We start from the raw sequence: 23,668 nt of genomic DNA on the forward strand, positions 1-23,668 counted from the left end.
GTATATATGACTGATTTTTTTTCTGAGTCGAAGTAGATGTATGGCTAGATTGAACCAACCTTGAGTACAGAATATCCCCAATAATGTTATATAATATTTTGTGCCTTGAATTCAGTTCTACTTTGATATTTATATTACTGTTCATCTCTTGTCTTATTTTCCTGATTTACCTTTATCTACCCATTTCATTCGTTTCAACCTTTCTGTTTCATTTTGTTTAAGTATATTGTTTTTTAATTGGGAAAAATATTTGTTTTAAGAAATAGAAGTCATAGGTTTTCTAATTACACATTAGCTTCCAATAGCTTCACATGTACTTCACATCAAATATCTATTTGTTACTCATTTTAGGGTTAAAATTTGTGCCTTTCCTCCTTTTCATATGTTTGGAGTTTGCTGTTTTAAAATGTTCCTACTATATTAGGTAGTTAACAAGTCTTTGAAACTGCTCTAAAATTACTTTATTTCTCTTTTCTCTAAAACCTTTAGGACAAAGTTGCTTTAGGAGCTAAGCCCTATAAAGAAGAAATTGAAGAGCTCAAAACAAAGCTGGTGAAAATAGACCTAGAGAAGATGAGAAATGCCAAGGAGTTTGAAAAGGAGTATGTCTTTGTCTTAATTGAATATGACTTTAGTAGCTTAAACTTCCTTTCTAAACTGTATAAATTTAAAATATATTAAGATATTGTTATTGCTTTTTATAAAATAAATACAAACATCTACAGATTTTAAAGTTATTAAATTCTCATTATGTATGCAAAGGTTTTGAAAACAAGCACAATTCTGATCAATTACTGACATACTATGTCTTTGGATACTTCTTGTTCAATCATATAGGAACAGCTTAAAAATGGCCTTTTTTGTTTGAAAGTGAATATTAAGAACGTGTGTGTGTTTTTAGCAGTTTGTCTAAGGTTTCTGTTGGTTCTCTTAATTTCATTTGTTCTTCCTATTGTATTTTTGTGTAAGGTTTTATTTCCTTTTAAATTGTAGTACTTAGTGCCCAAGAGCATATTCCCTTTTTATTGATTTATTTATGTATAGTACCATATACAATAGCATGCCTAAAGTTCTTTGTGGTATAGCATAATGAAAAGAACATTAAACAGAGAGTCAAGGAAACTGAATTAGAAATATAATGTTGCCACTTATTAATATGTCACCTCTGACTCCTCACACTTTTTATTCTTCCTGTAAATGTTTAATAAATGTTTAATGATGATATCTAATTTTGCCCAAAAAGTCGCACTCTGAATCTTCATGCATTCTAACCAGCCTTCTATTGATAGGACTGTTGGTTTTAGTGGAGCATCATTAAAAAGGCAATTTTAGTGGCCAGCCCAGTGGCACGGTGGTTAAGTTTGCACATTCCGCTTCGGTGGCCCAGGGTTCACCATCCTAGGTGTGGACCTACACATCACCTGTCAAGCCATGCTGTGGTAGGCATCCCACATATAAAGTAGAGGAAGATGGGCACCGATGTTAGCTCAGGGCCAGTCCTCCTCAGCAAAAAGAGGATTGGTGGCAGATGTTAGCTCAGGGCTAGCTAATCTTCCTCAAAAGAAAAAAATTTTTTTAAATAAATGCAAAGCAATTTTATATAGAATAGAATCAGCAGATACTTTCAGTCTCTAAGAAAGGCAGAAAGTCTCATAATTTAGCATTGCCAATTAACACTCAAGCAAATAATTAACAGAATGTCTTTTTCTCCTGGGTGCAATGAGCAGACTGTGACCTCTGACTGTGTCACCTCAGATCAGAGCTGCAGTCGAGTGTGCTTTCCTTACAGTGTATACAGAAGGTGCTTTTGGTTTTACGCTTTGGTAATTGTTGTACCTTCAAGAGGTTTCTAGGACCTCATGATAACAACCCAATTATTTGTTTTATGGTGCCCCTGAATGTAATTTTGCTCAATATCCAGTTAATGATACCTATTGGGCTTTCAGAAATTTTAAAAGAATTGGTTTCTCAATGTTAAAAAAAAATTGCCCCTGCAGCCAAACAGAACACTTCCAATTTGATGGTGTTATTTATGGCTATAAAGTGCATGATACCAGGGGGTATCGTGAGGGCTTACCTACTGCTGCTTATGCATATCATATCAATGTGATGTATCTTATCAGAAAATTCTTGACAGCAGTTCTGTTTATTCTTCCATTAAAAATTAGTTGCTGGCCTTTTACATATTTCTGTTGTTATTCTTAATAGAATTACTTGTACAAAAGCCACTGTAGAACATCAAAAAGAAGTTATAAGGCTATTGAGAGAAAATCTTAGACGAAATCAGCAGGCCCAAGATACTTCAAGTAAGTAGAAAATGCTGATATTTCCAGATCTTTTTCCATCTTACTTCTCAGTATACTTACACATTTTGAAGACTGCTACTATATATATGACAGTCAAGAATAAACCTGTTAATCACTAATTTATAAAGAACTATTTTTAAAATGAATTCATTGAGATCATATTTATCCTGTGATACCTCCTTAAGTTTCCTGTAATCTCAACTATTTATCCATTATAGATTCTTAAAAACTATGAATGTAACCTGTGCGCTATCAGATCTTTACATATCAGTGAAGATACCTTCAGTAGTATACAAGAATGACTTACCTGTCAAGGTAGACGTACCCTTCCCAATAAAACACAAGCATATCTTAATAGATTTTAACCATGTGCACTGTAAAAACATAGTCAGTATACAGTAAATATTATCCTACTTGTTGTTGGTACTGAAAATACAGACTTGATGCTTACTGGCAAACTCTTTGAAACTTATCTTAGATACAGTTTTCAAATCTAATCATCAAATTTCTGCATATACATTCCTCAAACTGTATCTTTTCCCATATTTCTGTCTCTTATGTTTCATTTGAAAAGAGAGAATGCTGAACAGTACTTGGGGCAGCTTTGTGTAGTGGGTCCAGCATCGAAATAACGTCACGAACAGTTCTCTAAGCTGACTGCCCTCACTTAACAGCCTGTGAAATCATGAGGAGAACGCCTGACCTTCTAGATTGGATATAGACTTGTAAGGATCAGGCTAAAAGTTGTGTGTGAAAGCACACTGAAAATTCTAAATGTCAGGCAAATGCAAGATGATGTTTGTGTGTATTATTGTCCACGCATTGTCTGGTGCTTGTTTAGTTTGAACTGCCCTAGTGTCCATTGCAGGATAATTGCAGCTCCTACCTGGAAAACTTCAAGGGGTAAAAATAGAACTTTTGTTGTTAGAGAAGGGTCAGGATGATTCCTTCTAATTTGTGACTTTCAGGTACGTGTTATACCTGAATTCAGAATAATTCAAAAGGAAATGGACATTGAGTGTCTTCCCCACACTCATCTTGCCCCTCCCTTGTAAACAGTCAGTGACCCAGTGGATCATTCCACTTTCTAAGCACCTCACACTTTTATGCAATTTTACCTAAAATTTACAAAACAGTTCTTTACATTACTTGTACACATATGGTGTAAAATACTGAATAGTATATTCTTTAATAGCAGTCTAAGGTTTATTTAGTTAACAAATACGTGTTGAGTATTGGGAGCACATTGACTGCCTTGGGGTGGACCCCACACACGCTGTGTGGTGGAAGCAGCCCTCCAGGGGACCCCACTGGCGTCGAGAGTAGACAGTGAAGGGCAGCTCCGACTGCTGCCGTCACCGTGAGTGATCCTAGCAGGTGGTGGTGGTGGAGGTAGTGGGTGGAGAGAAGCAGGGGTTCCACAGATACTTAGAATCCATGATGGAATTGGCATAGGAGGTGAGGGAAGAGGAGGAAGTCAAGGGTGACGTTCAGGGAGATGGTGCTGAGATGTTTTGTTTTTTATAGTGATTTATTGAACTTACTAATGTTTCCTTTATTGTGAACTTTGGAGATAATTAAAATTATCACCTGTCTGTGTGTTTGCCTCCCACAGTGATATCAGAACATACTGATTCTCAGCCTTCAAGGAAACCCTTAACCTGTGGGGGTGGCAGCGGCATTGTACAAAGCACAAGAGCTCTTATTTTGAAAAGTGAATATATACGGCTAGAAAAGGAAATTTCTAAGTTAAAGCAGCAAAATGAACAGTTAACAAAGCAAAGGAATGAAATGTTAAGGTAAGATCTGCTTACCTGATACAGGAATTATGCTTATGGTGGTACGTGTGGGAGAGGATGATGCCTACACATGCATATATATTTTTTGCAGTGGGCAACCCCTCACACATATAGGGGAAGTAATTTTTAGAGCTCATGTAATGTGTCTTTTTTAAAAGGAATGAGAATATGGTAGCACCATTCCAGAGGTTTGCTATCCATCAACTGACCTTTTTTTTTTCCTGAGGAAGATTCGCCCTGAGCTAACATGCCAATCTTCCTCTATTTTTAGTATGTGGGCTGCCAGCACAGCATGGCCACTAACAGAGTGATGTGGGTCCACACTCGAGAACCAAACCCAGGCTGCCAAAGTGGAGTGCCCGGAACTTAACCACTAGGCCACAGGGCTGGCCCATCAACTGATTTTAGCTAAGCCTGTTTTTAACTAAGCCAAGAACCAAAAAGTAAACCAAGATCTTTGAGGGGAGCTTAAATATGCCACAAATATGCCCAAGTCAGTGAGGCTTTACTCAAAGGAGAATCCCTGAGGTCCATTATTGTAGCCCATTAACCTTTATAAACAGTTGTAAAAAATTTGATTAATTGGCTTCTACCAAAGATTAGAATCTTGTGCTAATCTTTACTAATGATGCAATAGAAGAAAAATAGGCATTAAATAAATATGCAAATAGCTACTGTTCTGTGTGAGGCTATTAAACAACAAAAAAAGCAAACAGGACATTATGAAAGGGTCCAACAGAGGGATCAGACCTTATCTAGATGTGGGGAGGGGCGGTGATCAAGAAACTAATATGTAAGAGTAGATCTGAAAATGAGTAGCAGTTAGGCTTGATGACAGGAGAGATGGCTAAGCCTTCTAGGCTGAGGGAACAGCATGTGCACAGGCTTTGAGTCAAAGAGGAAAGTGGAACAGAAAGACATGCAGTGTGGCCAGAGCATACAGAATGAGGCAGAGTAAGTGCAAGATGCGATGCCAGAGGCCACTGGTCCAGATTACACATTGCAGGTCATTCTGAGGCAGCTGGGGTGGTCTCCTAAATGTAACGGGAGGATTACCACCACTGGAGGATTTTAAGCTGGGGCCTAATGAGCTCATACGGCGTCTCTAGCTGCTAGAGCAGAATGGGGGGGAACCCAAAAGTGTGAGGTTGTATCAACACACTTGGCTGACTGATCAAAGAAAGGAGAGCAGGGCCTAGGATTGCTTCCCAGGCTTCTCTGAAGGAGTGAATAAATGCAGGCAGCATTTCCTGTGGGAAGCAACACTATAAGTAATCCAGAAAAGCACAGTGTAATATATCTTTTAAAATAACAAAGGTACATTAAAGATTCATCCATCCAGAAGACTAACTTATCAAATTATTGCCACAGAGTATCAGTAGATAAACCATGCTGGACGACATCACTGATTCATTTGAAACCTAATATCATACTTTTCAAGATTCTGTGATCACGGAGATTTAGTACAATTTTTCAATTTATATTGACCTGATTTCATTTTCTGAACTGTGGAAATAATCCAAACCTAGGAAGCATTAGCTTGAAATTAAAATGTAAATATGATAAAATGGTAAATTATATGTCACATATATTTTACCACAATTAAGAAAAAAAATTTTATGTAAATATGAATATATTTCTGGAATTGAGCAGTCTTACAGTCTCTTTTATTTTTCCCCACATTTAAGCAATAATCATCATCTTTCCAATGAGGTCAAAATGTGGAAGGAGAGAACTCTTAAAAGAGAAGCTCACAAAGAAGTGACTTGTGAGAATTCTCCAAAGTCTCCTAAAGTGACCGGACCAGCTTCTCAAGAGAGACAGCATACGCCTTCTCAATGCAAGGAACAGAATTTACAAGATCCTGTGCCAAAGGACTCACCAAAATCTTGGTTTTTTGATGGCCGATCAAAGTCTTTCCCAGCACCTCACCCAGTTCGCTATTTTGATAACTCAAGTCTAGGCCTCCGCCCAGGTGGGTAAATATACTGGTTACTTGGGGATCGGGGATAACGGTTGGAACTCATTTGTCACCTGTGGCCCCAAAGGGCAAGTTTAGACAAGAGAAGATGTCATGGAGAAGCTGCACTGCAGAGATGTCATTTGCTGTCTCTGTGAGAAGTTTCTCCAAAGCACAGCACTGAAGTGAAATCACTTTTTACCCCGAGGGAAGTCTTATTCTGCCTCCTGAACCTTCAACTTTTCCCTCAGATAGACAAGCAGCTCTCGAGGACACAGAGAGACACCATCCTACAAACATAACTACTTTTACTGCAAAAGACCTTCTTATCAATTCAATGGGCCAGTATTTCCAGTAGCATTATATTCATTTTACACAAGCCAGATCATAGACTTATATCATTTACTTATTCATTCAATGAACAGAAATTTTTGGTCTCCACCTATGTGTCACATATTGCACCCGGATGGTACATTGATAACCAAACCAGATATGGCCCCTGCCTTCCTGGAGTTCACAGTCTAGTGGGTATAGACGGTGATCAAGTAGTCAAAAAAGGAGGTACAGTTCTAGAGTTCAAAAGCCTATGAGTTTTTAATAGGTTGTTTTAGGAACATAAGGAAGTCTTCTTTGAAGAAGGGGACTGAGATCTAACAGGTTAAGGTGAGTTAGCTTAACAAAGAGGGGAGGGGAAGGCGATTCAGGCAGAGGGAACAGGGTCGGCCCAGCTGGGAGAGACCGTAACCAGGGGAAGGGTTGGAAAACCACGTGTGGCCAGAGCGCAGTGCACACAGGTTCCTCTGGGTGAAGTTGGTGAAGCCAGAGAGAGAAGAGCCAGATGCGCAGGACTTTGTGGGTTGTGGAGAGGAATTTTTACTTCATCCTGGGAGCATGCTAGAGGAAGCCGTTGAAAGATGTTAAAGAACAGCAGGAGAACATAATGGGTTATCAATTTGAAAACATTACCTCAGCTGTAAGGTAAACTGTATATAAGCTGTATGTTGTGTTGCAACCAAACGTGTTTTTTAATAAGATGACTTTTGCTTTCCATTTTTTTCTCAGAAGAACAAACTGCTGGAGCAGAGAGTGTGGATCCTCAGCCAGGCCCTTGGCACGCCTCCTCAGGACAAGCTGTGCCCGAGTGCAAGACTCAGTAAACTCTGCTGTCACTTTTCTAGGGGCCTAGTGTTCCTTATTTAGAAATGACTGTATTTGTTACTTTATTTTTCTATCCCTGGCAATGATGTCACAGTCCAACTTAATTTCAATTCAGTTTGCACTTTGCCATTAGAAATTGAGGCATTCCAGTCATTTAGAATGGTGATAGACTGCCTTCTTCCTGAATGTGGTAATACTTTAGAAGTTGAATTGTTTTATTTATTTATATATTTTGTGAAGAATAAAGTTATTGAAGGAAATTTCCAGTCTTTCCGTGTATACATAAAATGTATACATTTTCATTAATCTCGTAATCCACATGTGACTTAGATAATACATAAATTAAAGCATCATTTAATTAACAAAATTCCTAAACCTGGGCTCCCCGCAACACATAAAGCATCTATGGATGGGCTTCACACAATCTGTAAAACCTCTGAAATTTTATCTTTTGTGTGTGGATTCAGTTTTCTAGGATACTAGGGTCCCTACTTTCTTATAACATACTCTCTGAGAGGTCTGTTACTCTATAAGAGGTTAAGAACTGTGGTTTTAGAGAGTATCTGATAGTACTTTTATATCATATGACTTTGAAAAACCATATAAAACAGCAAGTTGCATAAGGTTTAGAACAGAGTTAGTGATTTCAAGGCATTCTTGGCTCTTTGGTAAGAAGACTTATTCAAAGGGAGAGATTATTAATTGTATCATAGCCATCACTGTTAAAGTCTATGAATTGGTTATTTCCCTTACCTTAACACACTGTCACAGGTTCACTAGGGTGAAGTGAAACTGTGCCTTCCTATAACGCTGTCCCTCAGGCCTGTCCCTTGGGAGTTTGGTTTCTCCTCTGCACCCAAACCAGACATGATTACAGAGCTGCAGGTTGATTCTCTACGATGTTCACTCCTCCACTGAATAAGAGTATTGCAAAGTAGTAGGTATGTTCACCTGGGTAATAAAACGACTTTAAGGCCATTAAAAATATAATCAGTCTTAAAAATAGATGATGACATAAAGAGATGGAAAGAGATTCCACGCACATGGATTGGAAGAATAAACACGGTTAAAATGTCCATACTACCCAAAGCAATCTACAGATGTAATGCAATCCCAATCAGAATCCCAATGACATTCTTCATGGAAACAGAACAGAGAATCCTAAAATTCGTATGGGGCAACCAAAGACGCCAAATTGCTAAAGCAATCCTGAGAAAAAAGAACAAAGCTGGAGGTACCACCATCCCTGACTTCAAAGTGTACTACAAAGCCATAGTGATCAAAATGACATGGTACTGGTACAAAAACAGACACACAGATCAGTGGAACAGAACTGAAAGCCCAGAAGGAAAACCACACATCTATGGACAGCTAATCTTTGACAAAGGAGCTGGGAACATACAATGGAGAAAGGAAAGTATTTTCAACAAATGGTGTTGGGAAAACTGGACAGCCAGATGCAAAAGAATGAAAGTACACCATTATCTCATGCCATACACAAAAATAAAATGGATCAAAGACTTGAAGATAAGTCCTGAAACCATAAAACTCCTAGAAGAAAATATAGGTAGTAGACTCACTGACATCAAACTTAAAAGGATCTTTTTGAATACCAGGTCTTCTCAGACAAGGGAAACAGAAGAAAAAAATAAGTGGGACTTCATCAGACTAAAGAGCTTCTGCAAGGCAAAAGAAACTAGGATCAAAACAAAAAGACAGCCCACCAAGTGGGAGAAAATATTTGCAAATCATATATCTGACAAGGAGTTAATCTCCATAATATATAAGGAATTCACACAACTGAACAACAAAAAGACAGCACAATCAAAAAATGAGCAGGGGATATGAACATTTTTCCAAAGAAGATATACAGATGGCCAAGAAACACATGAAAAGATGTTCAACATCACTAATCATCAGGGAAATGCAAATCAAAACTACACTAAGATACCACCTTACACCTGTTTAAATGGCTATAATCACTAAGACTAAAAATAACAAAAGTTGGAGAGGGTGTGGAGAAAAGGGAACCCTCATACACTGCTGGTGGGACTGCAAACTGGTATAGCCACTATGGAAAACAAGATGGAGGTTCCTCAGAAAACTAAAAATAGAAATACCATATCCAGTTATTCCATTACTGGGTATCTACCTAAACAACTTGCAATCAATAATCCAAAGAACATATGCACCCCTGTGTTGATAGCAGCACTATCCACAATAGCCAAGACCTGGAAGCAACCCAAGTGCCCATTGACCAATGATTGGATAAAGATGATGCGGTATATATACAATGGAATACTACTCAGCCATTAAAAGAAGACGGATCCATCCCATTTGCAACAACATGGAAGGACCTGGAGGGAATTATGCTAAGGGAAGTAAGACTGAAAAAGACAAACACCAGATGATTTCACTCACATGTGGAATATAAACAAACACATGGACAAAGAAAACAGTTCAGTGGTTACCAGGGGAAGGGGGGTGAGGGGTGGGCATAGGGGGTGAAGGAGAACACTTACGTGGTGACAGACAAGAAACAATGTACAACTGAAATTTCACAATGATGTCAACTCTTATGAACTCAATAGAAATTATATATATATATAAGATCAGTCTTCAGATATCTAGTCTAGTAGAATGTTGCTTAACTCTTGAATTTGGATATCTTTCATTCCTCAGATTTGGGAAGTTTTTGGCCATTATTTCCTCAAATAAATCTTTTGTCCCTTTCTCTTTCCTTCTGGAAGTTCCATGATGCATATATTGGTCCACTTGCTGATGTCCCATAAGTACCTTAGGCTCTCTTCACTTTTCTTTATTCTTTTTTCTTTTTTCTTCTCTAACTGAGTAATTTCATATGACCTGGTTTCAACTTATTGATTCTTCTGCTTGATCAAGTCTGCTATTGAACCCCTCTGTGAATTTTTCATTTTAGTTATTTGTATTCTTCAGCTCCAGAATTTCTGTTTGGTCCTTTTTTATAGTTTCCATCTCTTTAATATTCTCATTTTGTTTGTGCATCATTTTCCTGATTTCATTTAGCTGTCTATTGGTGTTCTCTTGTAGATCATTGAGCTTCCTTAAAACTATTATTTTCAAGTGTTTGTCAGGTATTTGTTCATAGGTCACCATTTCTTTGGAGTGGGTTTCTGGAGATTTAGTTTGTTTCTTTGATTGCATCGTGTTTCTCTGTTTCTTTGTGTGCCTTTTGATTTTTTTGCTGACTTTTATGCATTTGAAAAATAGCCACCTCTTCCAGTCTTTGTGGGCTGCTTCATACAGGGGAAGACCTTCATCAGTCAGCCCAGTTATAGACTGTGGGCCCTCTGAAAGCTTTTGGGCAGATGTGACTCTCTAGGCTTGTGTATGTGATTTGCCAATTAGAGAGGTTTGCCAGTTTCTTTTTCAGGAGCTCATAATCTCTTGCTCCCTCTAATATCTGTCTGTAGTACTGCAGCTTCTTTGGTGCTGCAGCAGGAAGCCACCCCACTCTCCTTTGTTCTCATTGGCCCCCAGGCATCCAAATTACGTCAGCTCCCATCAGCACCCCAAATCAGGTGAGATAGAAACCAGTCCCAATGGCAGCCCTCCAAAACGCTGGCACATAAGACACACGCTCTGCTCTCCTCCCTCCCTCCCTCCCGAGGATGAAGCTTCGAGTTGGGCACCTACTCCTGATGGTGCTGAGCCACGCTAGGCTCTGTCTGGTGCCAGACCATGCCAGTTCCATCAGCAGTTCGGGTCAAGTGAGACAGAAACCAGTCCTTCAGGCAGCTCTCCAAAAAGACGGAACTGTGACTGAATTTTCCTCTCTTTTCTTTCCCCTGCTCCTCACGATGGAGGAGCTGTAAGCAGGGGTGAGCTGTGCTGGCTTGGGGGAGAGGTGGTCGCAGGGAAAATGAAAGGGCTCTTCTGCCTAGTTTCAGGGTGGAAGTTGTTAGCTTTGCCCTTACCCAGGGGACTGCAACTTCTTACCTGGCTTCTGAAGTTCTCACAAAGATACTTTGGTCCATGTATTGCTGTTACGACAGTGTCTCTGTCAGGGAAAAAGAGCCGGGACTTTGTATTCCTCCGTCTTGCTGATGTCTCCCTCAGAATGTTGCTTAACTCTTATGACCTGAGTTTCAGTGTCATGATGAAAGATTGTGAAGGAACAATGATGAAAGTTAGCAATGGAAACTTGCGAGAATGTTAAAAAGCAATAAGATGGTCAGACAACACTAAAATCTGAAAAGTCAAGTCAGGACCAGAGAAGACAAAATACAGTATTGTTCATAGGAAACATTTTCTTGAGAGCCTAGCAGAATCATGTTCAGGAAACTTATTGAGAGCCTGCCATTCATACTCAAATATTTAACTACCTTCTACTGTGTGCTGATCACTGGTCTAGGCACCGAAAGGCACTGCCTTTGTGGGACTCATGTTGTAGCTGGAAAACAAATAACTCATACTTTTAATATGAGCTGATCACAATGTAAGGGTGAAAAAGATATGGTCCCTAACCTTAAACAAATTTAGTCCACTGACTATACAGAGGGGTAAGCAAATATCTGCAATACCATGTGACTTAGGCGGTCGTAGAGTAAGCATAATTGTTGAAGATCTGTGAATAAAGGGAGGCTGAAGACAGCTGCATCGAGAAAGAGGTACCTGAGTTGGCCTTGATTAGGGAACTCTCATATTCATAAAAAGTCTATTCCAAAATCCTCAAAAGTCAAAGGAAAGGTATTGGCGCTGGCCCCATGGCCAAGTGGTTAAGTTCGCATGTTCTGCTTTGGTGGCGTGGGGTTCACTGGTTCAGATCCTGAGCGTGGACCTACCACCGCTCATCAAGCCATGCTGTAGCAGTGTCTCACATAGAAGAGCTAGAATGACCTACAACTAAGATATACACCTATGTACTGGAGCTTTGGGGAGAAAAAAAAAAAAGAGGAAGATTGGTAACATGTTAACTCAGGGCCAGTCTTCCTCACCAAAAAAAAAGCATAAAAAAAAGAAAGGAAAGATGTTGTTAGGAACACAAGGAGCACAGCTGCGTGTGATTACAGTCATTAGACCCAGTGTTAGAAGCTACAGTGGGGCAATGAGAGACAGTTTTACCAAAGACCTTATGTGAACACAAGCAGAAACTAGGGCAGGGTTTTAAAAAATCTTTAAGGGTAATTTTTACCATCCATTATAATTGAATTTCTAATAATCATTCACATTTTTAAGTACAAATGTAACAAATATTGTACATGCCAAGTCCTTCCTCCTCACAACATCCCTGAGGTAGGTGCTATGCCTACCTTCATTTTACAGACGTGAAACAGGTTTGGTCAGCTGTGTAACTTACTCACTTAGCTGGTGAGGGAAAGATGTGGGACTTACCTGCATCTTTCTGACTCCACAGTCTGTTCTTAACCACTGTGACTGTTACGGATACACTTAGCTCCAAGAACGAAAAACCTGAAAAGTGACTAAAGTTTATTTTTCTCACATAAGAAGTCCAGAGGAGTTAGTTTAGGGATTTTGTCTTAAGCCTGTCTTCAAGGAACTAGGTTCCTTTTCTTCCCTATTGTCCTTAGTGTGTGCCTCTGACCTCAGACCAAGTCACAAAATGGCTGCTAGGTCCCAAGGCATCATATCCACGTTCCAGGACCGCCCCCCCCAAAAAAGGAAGGAGCAAAAGCCAAAGGCCTTTCTATCCAAGAAGAAAGGCCTCCTCAGAAACTCCAGCCCACATTTCATTGGCCAACCCTAGCAGCAAAGGAAGCTGGCAATTTGAGAGTTTTGTTTTCAGCCCCTTGACACAAATAATCCACATCAATCTATAAATCAAAATTGGGGTGAATTTATTATGAGTCAGGTCTGAGGACTAGCCTGGGGCCTTCCTCCCCCAAGGAAGGAAGGGCACCAAAGAAGTGGGGTGTACCGAGTGGTTATACACAGTCTTGGAACAAAGAGCATCCATCATATATGGCAGGAATATCCCTTTTACAATTATCGCAAGATGCTTTGCTGGCCCAGCAGGTCAGAGGTCAGTGGTCACAAGGTGGGTGGTCACACGGTGAGCACAGCAGGTCCATAATTAATCCTTAGTTTAGGGAGAGATGCATATTAAAGGAGATGCCGATGTGGGAGGAAGCTACCTCCTTATCTTTAAGGGCATTGTTCTTATCTTTGGTACATTGTAAGCGTTTAAAGCAGATGTACAATGCATGCTCAACAGACCTTTCTGGAAAAACAAGGTCAGGTCAAATTAGTTTCAAACCAAATGGCTTCCTCATATCCTCCAATATAGCCTACTGCTTGTCATTTATTTATCACCCTTACAGTGTAGGAGGCAGGTGAAAGTGAGTTGGGTGGGTGCTGAGTGAAGCCACTTAAACAGCACGTGCACAAACAACCTACACACTCACTCTGCTCAGTTACCTGCCTGAGAAAGTTGGAGTTACGAAGCCTAGTGTAGAGGGCTCACGTGACCCAGTCCTTTCTTTTCCTTCTTGTGTATCTGTTCTCTTCAGCCAGACTTGGCTTTTTGCTCTTACCCAGCATGTTCTTTCCTTGAAGCCTCCACACTCCCACTGAGGCTCAACCTGCTCCCTGACGCCACCGCCAGTGCAGTCAGGACGCCTGCATTCCGCCACTAAGCGTGTATTAGTGTTAGAAGAGACGTCACAAGAGAACCACAACCATACCTTCAACGCGAGAGAACGTGTGCTGCCCTCTCAGCAATCATGTCAAGGGCCAGGAGAGAAGGCTCTAGTATCTTCAGTGACCTGGGCTCCTTCTGTTTCGCGGCTCTGCCGTCTTCCACGTGCGACTTCTGCCTCATTCCATCTTGAACACCGCAGAACGGCACGTAGTAGACACAAACGACAGGGACTGAGAGGGGTCAAAGCCAAGGGAGTGGTTTCCAGTCCTGAGCATGCTGCGGGGGCTTTTTCCGCTTTTCACCGTTTACTCGGAGTTAGCAGTTCGACCTGAGCTCCACTAGACGGCAGCACGTACACACATTGAGTATACCAATGTGCGAATCCTTAAAAACTCAAGGAAACAGAACCAGCAAACTCGGAAGAAACCTGAACTACACATCCCAGCATTCATCATTAAGCGCCTGACTTGTCTGCACGAAGGTCGGTCTCCGTTTGCCGCTCGCGCAGTGACCTGGAGGACGCCATCCACCTGCTGCTACTCTAAAGTAAGATTTCCTGGTATTTTTTCAATGAAACTTTAAATGGACTGGGAAAAGGAGATGTTTAATTTTTAGATGTTGCTTTGCTCTGCACGTTACTTATTTCAGGAAATCTTAGCAGTTAGATCAGGATAAGGATGCATTTGGAAGTCTGGTATCTTAAGTTTTTCAAAATAACCAAAGAAGAGAGGATTTTTCAGTGTTTTAAGTGAACATTTTTCTTCCGGGCTCACGAAGACAGAATTCCTGAAAATGCTCTGTCTCTGATAATGAAAAATTAACACTTTGATTCCAGTGTTTACAGTAAGAAAGCCATCAAGTTTGCTTTTCATATTGGATTTTACCATTTCAGTCTATGTTTGCAACTCATTTTCCCAAAAACTCTGTTTTAGCGTGGCAGTGCAGTTGACCTAACAGTAAACCTTCGGCTCCAAACTCCGGGCCCAGAAAGGCGGGGAGGCCGCCCGGAGCCCGGCGCCCAGAGCCGCGGGGCGCACGGTCTCAAGTCACAGCGTTTGATCCGCACGCTCAGGACTGGGGGTGGGTAAAGGTTCCTGGAGTCTCTCATTCCTAAAGTACATACTGAAAATATCTCAACTCTCCCCAAGTTTAAAGTGAGTATGAACCTCTCGTGTAAGAAGGGGGAAAACCAGTGAAAATTTCGTTGCCTCAGAGTGGCTGGGCTTCTTGGTGGCTGGCGAGGGCGGCCGCGGTCGGAGCGCCTCTGGCAGCGGCGAGCTGGTCCCGGAGTCGGGCGCCGGCAGCTCGGGGCAGCGCTGGGAGCAGAGGGAGCGAGCGCCCGGGCAGGGGCGGGGACGGCGGGGCACCCCCTGGAACGCCCGCCGCCTGTCCGCGCGTGGACGCCGCGGGCCCCGGGCGGCCGAGGGCTGGACGGCAGGCGTCCGGGCGACACGAGGCCCGCTGGGCCGGCTGGTGGGAGGCCCGGGTGCGACGCCGGCTGGGACGCGGGAAGGAGCGCGCGGGACCCAGCTGCACCTCGGGCCTTCGCCCCGCGCCCCGCCTCCCCCGGCGCGCCCGCCCCCGCCTGCCTGACGCCCCCCGCCCCGCCCCCCTGGCGCGCCCGCCCCCGCCTGCCTGACACCCCCCCCCGGCGCGTCCGCCGACGCCTTCCTGACGCCCCCCCCCGCCCCCGGCCCTCCCGCCCCCGCTTGCCTGATGCCTGCCCGCGTGAGCGCCCCCGGCGGGCGGAGCCGCGCGTGGCTGAGGAGGACGGAGTGGGGCTCGGGAGGAAAGGGCTTCGGGGCCCAGGCTGGAGAAGCCGCCTGCGCCTTCTCGGGCGCGGTGTGTGTGCGCGCGTGCTGCTTGAGTGCGTTCGCTCAACGCCCTCCCAGCTCGCTTCCCTGCCTTTCCCATCCTGAGGGGGGAAGACGGCGCCCCCACACGCCGGCCCCCGCGGCTGCTAGGGCTGGCGGGTGAAACGTGGGCCGGGGTTCTGAGCAGGCCTTCCTTCTTGGGTAGAAAGACCTTTGGCTTTTGCTCCTTCCCTTGGTGTTTTTTGACGCGGATGCGGATATGGTGCCTTGGGACATAGCAGCCATGTTGTGACTTGGCGCGAGGTCAGAGGCACACGTTGAGAACAGCAGGATGGGGGAGAGAGCCTGGCTCCTTGAAGACCACCTCATTTGATCATCGTTTGACTCCTCGCCACCCCGACCTCAGCACTAGCCGTTCCGCGCGCCCTGCAGTCGGCACTGATCAGACCTGATGCACGCCACCTTTCCCCCGGTCACTGTGTCTCAGTCCTGCCTGTCAGAAGTGACTGACTGTGGCTGTTAAAGCGTTAACTCCCGCCGGCTTAAGCTTGAGAAGAGGATCGGCAGCGTTATGGGGAGGCCTGCGTTTCGTCTGTCTCTCTCACCTGGACCAGGCCACATCAGTTTCCTCATCTGTAAAATGGGGGTATTGGACATGATTTGATTTTCCGGTTCTTTTGTTCAGTGACTTTCTGAGGCCGATGGTGAAATCTTTCCAAGGGACAAGGAAAAACCACAGATGAGAGCCAGCCCTGATGGCTTAGTGGTTAAAGTTTGGTGCACTCCACTTCAGCCTCCTGGTTCAATGTTAGCTTAGGGCGAATCTTCCCCTGCAAAAATAAGAATATAAATAAACAAACTAGAAATGATTGATGGTGCAAACCCAACGGAAGTTTACAGGACAGAAAGCAGGAAGGACATGCCCAGTGGCATAGAAGTGCGTGCGGGCACAGCGGGGAGGATGGGGAGGGGAGGACTCCACCCCTTCTGGATCAGCATTGGGTTCTCAAAAAACCGAAAGGTGGGTCAAGTCCAATGTCTGTCTCTTACTGAGTATCAGTTGAGTGGGCTGTGCCAAATGGTTTTGATGTACAAAGCTAGGTATCTAGAGTGGGCGCTCTTGGAGAATTCTCATGGTGGGAATATTTGTGCTGAGGTGCCATCTTCAGGTTCTTAAAGGAGTACATTGAACCATTCATTCTAGATGTTACTGCATAGGACCATGTCTACAGTGCATGCCATTAAATACACGTGTCTGTAGATTAAACCGCAGGTTCCGTTATGGGTCGACTTGATGGGAAGGTCATCGTCCTGACAGCTGCTGCTCAGGGGATCGGCCGGGCCACTGCCATAGTAAGTTACTATCTCTGTTTGCTTCCTGCCTTTGGAGGTGTTGAATCACGTGGACAGATCCCATGGCTGTTTAATTCTGCTCTACTTCTTTTTTTTATTGGCTTTTGTGCTTCTGTTGTCTTAAGTTACAAAAATAAAAGTTGCTACTCTTGATCCCAGGCAGATGAAGCAAGGCTTACCTCACATATTTATTATGTGATGTCTCATAACTTTTGACGCTGAGAACTTATTTCTTTGCCTCAGTTTCTCTGCACTGTAATAAATTTGTTACAGCGGGCCTAAAGGAGTACATAGCCCTCTGAAATCACCTCAGTTCAGACATAGGACTCCAGAGTTCTAAGACTATCAGGTTACCTTTACCTTGTAATTTATAGCAGCTTCTTGCACATTATAGTCCTCACTTGAGCTAATAATGCAGCTTAACTGTAACGGTAGGATTAGTTTGATATTTGTGAAAACACTAGTATACTCTTAGGAGGAAAAGTGTTGAAATAACCCATTTTTCTCATTATTTGGGGTTTAGTCACCTGCTCAGAAATGGAATAAAGGCTGTCAAATCACAGAATAGTAGTATTTTGAGAGGTGTTAATAACAGAATCCTAGTTTTTTAAAAACACGATTGTATTTGATGTTACTAAAAGGGACAAAGTCAGATGACAAGCACAATGTATGTCATGTTGTACTAATTAATGATAAAAATAACAATGGGAAGTGCTAAGTGAGACTAGATAGTTTGAAATTCCACCCATGTATAAGGAAAACAATGAAAATAAGATAAAGGGAGAAAAGGCTAAAGGATTTTCTATTCATGAGAGCAGCTTAACCAAGTAAACAAAGGATTCATTTGTGTGTTGTCTTCCAGGCTTTTGCAAGAGAAGGTGCCCAAGTCATAGCCACAGATATCAATGAGTCCAAACTTCAAGAACTGGAAAAGTACCCGGGTAAGCAACTCAGCAGCTTGAACTTGGGATTCAGAGTCCATAAGGTATTATAAAAAACAGTACTCGTCTGCTGAAAGAAAATTACTTGGCTGGTCAGCTCCACCGGCCTTCTTCTTAGAGCCTGATTCTTTGATATCAAATCTATATTCTGTGAACCTACAGACAAAAATCTGTATACTTAAATATATAAAAGTTGTATACTTAAAATTTTTTTTATCCAGCATGTTGAAGGATTCAGTACCTAATTACAAAGTTGTATGTGAAATTTAACAGTTGTTGCGTTAACTTTTAATGACAACTTTCACTTCTGTGCCCTACTCAGCACAGTGCTGTCCAGTAGGAAAATGATGTGAACCACGTGTGTGATTTAAATTTCCTGTGGCTACATTTAAAAAGTAAAAAGAAACAGATGAAAATTAATTTTAGTAATGTATTTTATTTAACTAAATATATCTAAAATACCATTTTAACATACTCAATATAAAAAAAATTTATGGAATATTTTACATTCTTTTTTCATACTAAATCTTTTAAATTCACGTGTGTTGTACACTTACAGCGCATTTCAGTTCTGACTAGCTGCATTTCAAGTGCTTAGTAGCCACATGTGCCTGGTGGCTACCATATTGGAGACAGCTCAGCCCTAAAGTCACATATGATCAGAAACCCTAAGAGATTATGCAAATTATTTCGCTGTGTATCACCCCTTACTGCACCACACTGAACTCAACTCCAGCATCAAAGGACTTCAACTAGAGTTCCTCTGAAAGAAATCAGAACAGACAGCTCATTTGAAAGTTAATTCTTCCAGCAAAATAGAACAGGTTATATAATCAAATGCAAATTAGCACATTGAATTCATGAACGGAATTAGACTATGCTATTTTAATTATTGGATTGTTTATTTATTATTGGAAAATTATTTAATTTTAATAATAGGGAATTTTAACTCCAAGTCAGAAAAACGCTGTTGTACTGAAAAAGTATTGAAAAAGTACTAAGGGAAGAAAGTCCTCCCAAAACTTTCTCCCCTTTCTCTCCTTTTCTATGTTTATAATCTTTTCTTTCTATATCTATAAAAGAATAATAAACCATATTTTTTTTAAAAACATTAAAATAGTGACTTTCTTTTATTAGAGAATGTTTGGGGTTTTTTAGTAACTATTACAGTGTGTCTCTGAGATCCAATGCTGGATCTCTCATGTCTAGCTTTCAAGTGTTTCATCCCTTCTCCTGGCCCCTCATTTCTTCTCCTTGCAATTTAGTGCAGAAATAAGTGATTATACCCTTGACTGACAAAGTTGTTTCCAATAAATAATGGAATTGACATGAAGGTAAAGTGCACAAATGGAAACAGTCTCCTGTCTCACTGCCCTGCCCTTCCCTACCCCTCACTCAGATAGGATTCAGTGTTCCTGGGGCAGTGACTCACCTCTGGGGAAAGAGCAAGCCTGCGCTCTGTTATTACTGCTGGCTCACTGAGAAGCATCTAATATAGATCATTCATACTTCACTGTAAAGTCTTTTCTCAGAAAAGGCCTTTAGTATTCAATTTAGAGAGTGAAGAGAAAGGGAGGGAAAGAGAGGTGTGTTATTGGGAGTTCAGGATGGGGAGGATTTTAAGATTTTTATTAATGAGATTCTTAAGATTCTTAAGACCCTACCAATGGTCAACAATCCTATGAAGGCAAAATGGACAGATACTGTAATCTTTGTACTTCAAAGCAGCTACATCTACAAGACTAAACATTTTTTATGGGTATAAGTAAATAGTTTCCCTTGTTTTATGTTTCAGGTATTCAGACTCGAGTCCTGGATGTCACAAAAAAAAAAAACAAATTGATGAGTTTGCCAATGAAATTGAGAGAGTTGACATTCTCTTTAATGTTGCTGGGTAATTCATAACTTTTTAATTTCATTCTCCTCACAGAAAGTTTTCTATGTCTTTTATTAAAAGAAATTTGATAATATGGCCAAATTATTCTTTGTGAACCCTAATATATTCCTTAGGAAATAAAGCTGGATTTTGGACAGAATTTTTGTTACAAGTAAGATTCAGCAAGTAAAACAGCCATAGAAGTTGACATGTGCTTGGGGCCTAAAGGCACTTAAGGATACTCAAGACAACTGCTACCAATCCAACGCTGTTGATCTACCTAAGGCTGGGGACAGGCTCACACCAGTGGACTTGTCACTGATGTTCCACTAAGACTTATAAAATAAAATTAAAAACTGTTTTCCAGGAGTGTCTTTAAGGCAAAGTATATCTGCCAAAAACTGAGTACTCAGTTTATTGAAATGCGAATGTTCCCCATTTGTTGGCACAACATTCTGGCAAGTTCTTTCTACCTCCCAAGCGCAGCATTTCTTATTAGGACAATTAATCCCAGCAAAAGAAGTTTCACTCTGTTGCTTTATATACAGCACAAAGAGAATGGCTTAATTGAACTTGATAGAGTAGTACCAAACTTGCTGAACCATGCTTGAAGGATGAGAGACTGGAGCTGGAGCAGCCCCATGTGGAGCAGCTAGTGCTTGTGCTCACTCTCCCTTTTCAGGCATGACAGTAGAGATGAGGACAGTTGAGGCTTACGCAGGACTAAGTAGATAGAGTCTGATGTTCCACTTTTCTTGTGTGGTGTTAACGTTTATACTGTGGCATTGATAGAAAAATCCTAGAGCCTTCTTATGTATTTTTATGATTCTTCCTAATCATGTTTCAGTATGAAAAAAGTCTGTCTATTCATAGTTTATCATGTGTTACAATGTATGGAAATTAAAGCAACAATTTATGATTATCTATTTTATAAATAATCTGCTCATCTTTCATAGAAGAATATATTCAGAACCATGAAAAAATCAACTAGCAAAATTATTTTTTGAGCATCTATTAAATTTTCAGCAAAGTAAGGGATATAGAAATATAGCATGTGGTTCTTGCTGTCATTTGATTGAACTGGAAGTACAGTGGTACATGGGAATCACAACTGACAATATTTTATAAGTAATTACATAATTTTGGTCCAGGGGACAGTGAAATCAATTAGGACCCCATTGTTATAAAGCTTCCTTGAGGAAATGTGACTTGGAAAATAGCAAAGGCTATTTTGAGGGTTTTATTTTGTTCTGCTTTGTTTACTCAGTATGTCAGAACTGTACAGTAGCGATATTACTTTGCTGCCCTGAGATGGTGAGATACTTGTTTTCCCTGCAACTTTGATTTCCCTTGAGAATGATAAGTTCTTGCCACCTGAGGGCACTGCTGCTCTTGAAATCAGAGTCCACTGGGGCAAGTGTCCTCAGTTGTTTATAATGGCGTTGATATTTCCTGTGCATTTGGTATAGAGCTTCTTATGTTTGGGGGCTCCAGACACTTGCCGCCTTCTTTTAAAAGAAGGATCTTGTTTTCAAATAACGAATTTTTTACCTTAAGTTGTTGAGACACTTACTTACCTAATGTACCAAGTGATACTATGTTTGAATTGTTAAAAGTCTTGGTTAGGGAAGGGACAATGGTCTAAGTCAATAAATGAAAATAAAAATGAAAAGGAAGTGGAATAGAAATCGTTTTTAATGATAATTTTTCCCCATTGTTTAATTACTCTTCCAGTTTTGTTCATCATGGAACCTGGTGACTTTTATTGTGATATTATTTCACACTTACGTAAGCATTACAAGACTAGTACAAAGAACTCCTGTTTACCCTTTATCTAGAGTTCCATTGTTAACATTTTGTCCCAACTACTTAATTAGTTGCATTTTCTCTTCTTATATTCATTTTTTTTCTGAACCATTTGAGAGTGAGTTGCAGACATCATGCTCCCTTTCCCCTGAATTCTTCAGTATTTTGGAAGGACAAGAATATTCTTTTATGCAAATAACAAATCAGAAACTTTAAATATGTATAATACTCTTATCTAATGCAAAATCCATATTCAGAGTTTCCACTTGCCCTGATGTCTTTTAATTTGGAACAGTTCTTCTGCCTCTCATTGTCTTTCTTAACTTTGATATTTTTGAGGAGCACAGGCCAGTTATGTTTTTATAAGGTCCCTCAGTTTGGGTCTGTGTGATACCTCCTTATGATTAGATTAAGGTTATGCATTTTTGGTAGAAATACAACAGAAGTGATACTGTGTTCTTTTTAGTGCATCTTGATAGGAGACACATGATGTCAATTGATCCCAAGACTAGTGATGATAATTTCGATCGCTTGGTTAAAGTGGTATCCACCAGATTTTTCTATGTAAAGTTAATTATTCCCCATTTTTAACCACTAAATAATTTGTGGGGAGATACTGAGACTGTGTAAATATCTTATTCCTTAATAAACTTTCACTTACTAGTTTTAGCATTAATTTATTACTATGACTTTTAAAAAATGTGGTGATTGATTTCATTTATTTTACGCTTACTGGCATTTACAAAGATGCATTTGAAGAACAACATTTTTAAAAGTTATTTTATCGTGGAGAAACGATGGTGTAAAACAGTAATAGGTCTCAAATTTGAAAATAAATTGCTATGATGAAACAAATGAGAATGTGGAGTCATAAAATATAATAGAAAATAGGGGTGCATGGGATTCTTGGGATTGCTGATTTCAGGTTCTTAGGATAGATACCCAGTAGTGGCATAGCTGGGTCATAGGGTATTTCTATTTTTAACTTTTTGAGAAATCTCCATACTGTTTTCCATAGTGGCTGCACTAGTTTGCATTCTCACCAACAGTGTATGAGGGTTCCCTTTTCTCCACAACCTCTCCAACATTTGTCACTTTTTGTGGTTTTGGATCAGCAATCCTAAGAATCCCATGCACCCCTATGTTCATCGCAGCATTATTTACAATAGCCAAGACATGGAACCAACCTAAATGCCCAGAAACTGACGACTGGATAAAGAAGATATGGTATATATACACAATGGAATACTACTCAGCCATAAAAAAGGACCAAATTGTTCCATTCGCATCAACATGGATGGACCTTGAGGGTATTATGGTAAGCAAAATAAGCCAGACAGAGAAAGACGAACTCTATATGACCCCACTTATAGGTGGAAGTTAACATATAGACAAGGAAAACTGATCGGTGGTTACCAGGGAAAAGGGGGGGTGGGGGGAGGGCACACAGGGTGAAGTGGTGTACTCACATCATTACTAACGATAATGTACAACTGAAATCTCACAAGGTTGTAATCTATCATAATCTTAATAAGAAAAATCATAGAAAAAATATAATAGAAAATAATACAAAGCCAACATATGGATAGGTCTATGGAAATTGTGTTAAAAGCCTGCCAATTCCAGATTTGTTCTATTTCTTGTAATTTGTTTAAGAACAGTTTGCAGAAAAATAACCCATGTGTAACAATTTGCTGCTTTTCCCATTTTTGACCTTTGGTTCCCGACCTTTCTCTAGAATAAAAAATACGGATTGTGGGGGAGATTTGTAGGGGAAAGAAAAAGAGACCCAACTGCTGAGCCTTTAATGAATTTTTATTTACCCTGCAGTCGTTAAAAACAATATAGACACATTAAATAAAAGAGAACTCTCCAAAAATCTTGTTAAAGCAGGATTTCTCAGCAGGATCACTGTTGATGTATTGGGCCAGATGATTGTTTGTCGTGGGGGCACTCTTGGGTGCGTCGTAAGATGTTTAGCAGTATCCTTCGCCCCTTCCCCACTATATGCCAGT

The 23,668-nt window shown here is 40.9% G+C and overlaps 1 long non-coding RNA gene and 1 pseudogene across 1 annotated transcript in view; one reads left to right on the forward strand and one right to left on the reverse strand.

Annotated features, from left to right (window-relative positions):
- LOC139042828 (centromere-associated protein E-like) overlaps positions 1–7,483 on the forward strand; it is an 84,464-nt pseudogene extending 76,981 nt beyond the window's left edge.
- The window catches only part of LOC139042829 (uncharacterized), a 54,638-nt gene extending 40,544 nt beyond the window's left edge, over positions 1–14,094 (reverse strand). Inside the window, exon 1 of the long non-coding RNA XR_011499978.1 lies at positions 13,907–14,094. This is a non-coding gene — a long non-coding RNA (uncharacterized lncRNA). The remainder of the gene's footprint in view (positions 1–13,906) is intronic.
- Between the last annotated feature and the right edge of the window lie 9,574 nt (positions 14,095–23,668).

This window comes from Equus asinus, unplaced genomic scaffold, assembly GCF_041296235.1.
Source record: "Equus asinus isolate D_3611 breed Donkey unplaced genomic scaffold, EquAss-T2T_v2 contig_1, whole genome shotgun sequence".
Taxonomy (NCBI): Eukaryota; Metazoa; Chordata; class Mammalia; order Perissodactyla; family Equidae; genus Equus; species Equus asinus.